Raw genomic sequence first — 4,158 nt, forward strand, 5'->3', positions numbered from 1 at the left:
GGTGGATTTTTAAAAGTAGAAGCTTGAATTGCTTGGGCACAGACCTGGACAGTATAACAGAACTCTGCAGGCTATCTCTGCAGTCGATTGCAACTCCGCCCCCTTTGGCAGTTCTAGCTTGTCGGAAAATGTTATAGTTAGGGATGGAGATTTCAGGGTTTGTGGTGGTTTTCCTAAGCCAGGAATCAGACACGGCTAGGACATCCGTGTTGGCGGAGTGTGCTAAAGCAGTGAATATAACAAACTTAGGGAGGAGGCTTCTAATGTTAACATGCATAAAACCAATGCTTTTACGGTTGCAGAAGTCAACAAATGAGAGCGCCTGGGGAATGGGAGTGATGCTGGGGGTTGCAGGGCCTGGTTTAACCTCCACATTACCAGAGGAACAAAGGAGGAGTAGGATAAGAGTACGGCTAAAGGCAAAAAGAACTGGTTGTCTAGTGTGTTCGGAACAGAGAGTAAAAGGAGCAGGTTTCTGGGCGCGGAAGAATAGATTCAAGGCATAATGTACAGACAAAGGTATGGTAGGATGTGAATACAGTGGAGGTAAGCCTAGGTATTGAGTAACAATGAGAGAGATTGTGTCTCTAGAGACACCATTTAAGCCAGTTGCGGTCAACACGTGTGGGGGGGTGGAACATAAGGGTTAGCTAAAGCATATTGAGCAGGGCTGGAGGCTCTACAGTGAAATAAAACAAAAATGACTAACCAAAACAGGCATATTGACATTAGGGAGAGGCATGTGTAGCCGAGTGATCATAGGGTCCAGTAAGTAGCTAGGTGAGCTGGAGGTACGGCGATTCAGACAACTAGCAGGCCGGGGATAGCAGATGAGCCTCAGGGGAACGTCGCAACGGGAGAGTCTGTTGAAACCCCCTCGGACAGTTACGTCAGCAGACCAGTCGTGATGGATCGGCGGGGCTCCGTGTCGGCAGCAAAGGGTCCAGGCCAATTGGCAGAAGAGGTATTGAAGCCCAGGAATTATCTGATGGAATTCTTTGGCTAGCTGGGAGAAGAGCCTAGCCCGAGGCTAGCTCCAGGCTAACTGGTGCTTGCTTCGGGACAGAAACCCCCTCGGACGGTTATGTCGGTAGACCAGTCGTGATGGATTGGCGAGGCTCCGTGTCGGCAGCAAAGGGTCCAGGCTAATTTGCAAAAGAGGTCATTGAAGCCCAGGGATTGCTTGATGGAATCTCTTCGACTAGCCAGGAGTTGGGCCTAGTTCAAGGCTAGCTCCAGGCTAACTGCTGATTGCTTCGGGACAAAGAAGTAGCCCCTCGGATAGCAGCTAGCTAGCTGTGATGATCCGGAGTAAAGGTTCAGAGCTTGCGGTAGGAATCCGGAGATGTGGTAGAGAAAAGCAGTCAGATATGCTCTGGGTAGATATCGCGCTGTGCAGGCTGGCAGGAGTTGCCTGGGCTGAGGCTGGCAGTCCGAGTTAACGGTGATGACCGCTAGCAGTGGCTAACTGACTACTAGCTAGTAGCTAGTTAGCTGGCTAGCTTCTGAAGGTGGTTCCAGTTTAAAAGTGTACAAATATTTACAAAATATATACGAAGAAAAACGATATATACAAGGGATGGGACAAGACAATCAAAACATACATCCCCACTGCTACGCCATCTTGGATCAATATAGATAAGAAAAATCCAATAATTTGTGTGTTATTAGTTTAAGAGCACTGTTTGTCTATTGTTGTGACTTAGATGAAGATCAGATAACATTTGATGACTAATTTATGCAGAAATCCAGGTAATTCCAAATGGTTCACATACTTTTCTTGCCTGTGTGTGTGTGTGTGTGTGTGTACACACACACACACACACACACACACACACACACACACACACACACACACACACACACACATATATATATACAGTTGAAGTCAGAAGTTTACATACACTTAGGTCGGCGTCATTAAAACTCGAAAATTATGTCATGGATTCTGATAGGCTAATTGACATAATTTGAGTCAATTGGAGGTGTACTTGTGAATGTATTTCAAGGCCTGCCTTCAAACTCAGTGCCGCTTTGTTTGACATCATGGGGAAAATCAAAAGAAATCAGCCAAGACCTCAGAAAAAACATTGTAGACCTCCACAAGTCTGGTTCATCCTTGGGAGGAATTTACAAACGCCTGAAGGTACCACGTTCATCTGTACAAACAATAGCACGCAAGTATAAACACCATGGGACCACGCAGCTGTCATACCACTCAGGAAGGAGACGTGTTCTGTCTCCTAGAGATGAACGTACTTTGGTGCGAAAAGTGCAAATCAATCCCAGAACAACAGCAAATGACCATGTGAAGATGCTGAATGAAACGGTTACAAAAGTATCTATATCCACAAAAACAAATCCTATATCGACATAACCTGAAAGGCCACTCAGCAAGGAAGAAGCCACTGCTCCAAAACCGCCATAAAAAAGCCAGACTACGGTTTGCAACTGCACATGGGGACAAAGATCGTACTTTTTGGAGAAATGTCCACTGGTCTGATGAAACAAAAATAGAACTGTTTGGCCATAATTACCATCTTTATGTTTGGAGGAAAAAGGGAGAGGCTTGCAAGCCGGAGAACACCATCCCAACCGTGAAGCACGGGGGTGGCAGCATCATGTTGTGGGGGTGCTTTGCTGCAGAAGGGATTGGTGCACATCACAAAATAGATGGCATCATGAGGTAGGAAAATTATGTGGATATATTGAAGCTACATCTCAAGACATCAGTCGGGAAGTTAAAGCTTGGTCAGCGAATGGGTCTTCCAAATGGAAAATGACCCCAAGCATACTTCCAAAGTTGTGGCAAAATGGCTTAAGGACAACAAAGTCAAGGTATTGGAGTGGCAATCACAAGCTCTGACCTTAATCCTATAGAAAATTTGTGGGCAGAACTGAAAAAGCGTGTGCGAGCAAGACCTACAAACCTGACTCAGTTACACCAGCTCTGTCAGGAGGAACTGGCCAAAATTCACCTAATTTATTCTGGGAAGCTTGTGGAAGACTACCAGAAACATTTGACCCAAGTTAAACAATTTAAAGGCAATGCTACCAAATACTAATTGACCCACTGGGAATGTGATGAAAGAAATAAAAACTGAAATAAATCACTCTCTCTACTATTATTCTGACATTTCTTAAAATAAGTGGTGATCCTAACTGACCTGATACAAGGAATTTTTACTTGGATTAAATGTCAGGAATTGTGAAAAACTGAGTTTAAATGTATTTGGCTAAGGTGTATGTAAACATCCGAATTCAACTGTGTATATATATATATATATCACACAGTGGGGGGGAAAGTATTTGATCCCCTGCTGATTTTGTACGTTTGCCCACTGACAAAGAAATTATCAGTCTATCATTTTAATGGTAGGTTTATTTGAACAGTGAGAGACAGAATAACAACAAAAATATCCAGAAAAACGCATGTCAAAAATGTTATAAACTGATTTGCATTTTAATGAAGGAAATAAGTATTCTCAATCAGAAAGATTTCTGGCTCCCAGGTGTCTTTTATACAGGTAACGAGCTGATAGGAGCACACTCTTAAAGGGAGCACACTCTAATGTTAGCTAAATTTGTTCATTGCTACATTTAGCTAACATTAGATAGTTCATCCAGAAAATCCTACCTTTGCCTCAATTTGGCAGTCTCGTCCAGTTCATCATGGCATTTGTAGTTCTTTATGATAGCCACATTATCAGCTAATTAGCGTTTCATTTTGGGGGGGGGGGGTAACTACAAGCGAATATATTGATAAATGTAACCTTGTCCTAGAGAGATTTACAGTTATCAAATGTCACTCCAGGGTATGCCTACAAATCACAGCCCTTATTTGAAGTGTTTCTGAAATCCCCTGTGGGAAAAATGAAAAGTGGAAAAACGATTGGAACCAATTCCCTGTTTGACCGCTAGGTTTTATTCATACTATTGTACTCTTGCCGCATTCAAAACAACTGGGAACTGAGAACTCGGAAATATCCAACTTCCAAGCGTTCAAATCAACTGGGATCTCGGAAAATAACGACCTCCGACTGGGAATGGTCATCTAACCTAGAATTCCAACTAGGGAACTCCGGCCTGTTTCTAGAGATCCGACTTTCTGACCTGAAGATCACTAACTTCCCAGTGGTTTTGAATGCGGCATCAATG

This window comes from Salmo trutta, chromosome 13 (assembly GCF_901001165.1).
Source record: "Salmo trutta chromosome 13, fSalTru1.1, whole genome shotgun sequence".
Classification (NCBI taxonomy): domain Eukaryota; kingdom Metazoa; phylum Chordata; class Actinopteri; order Salmoniformes; family Salmonidae; genus Salmo; species Salmo trutta.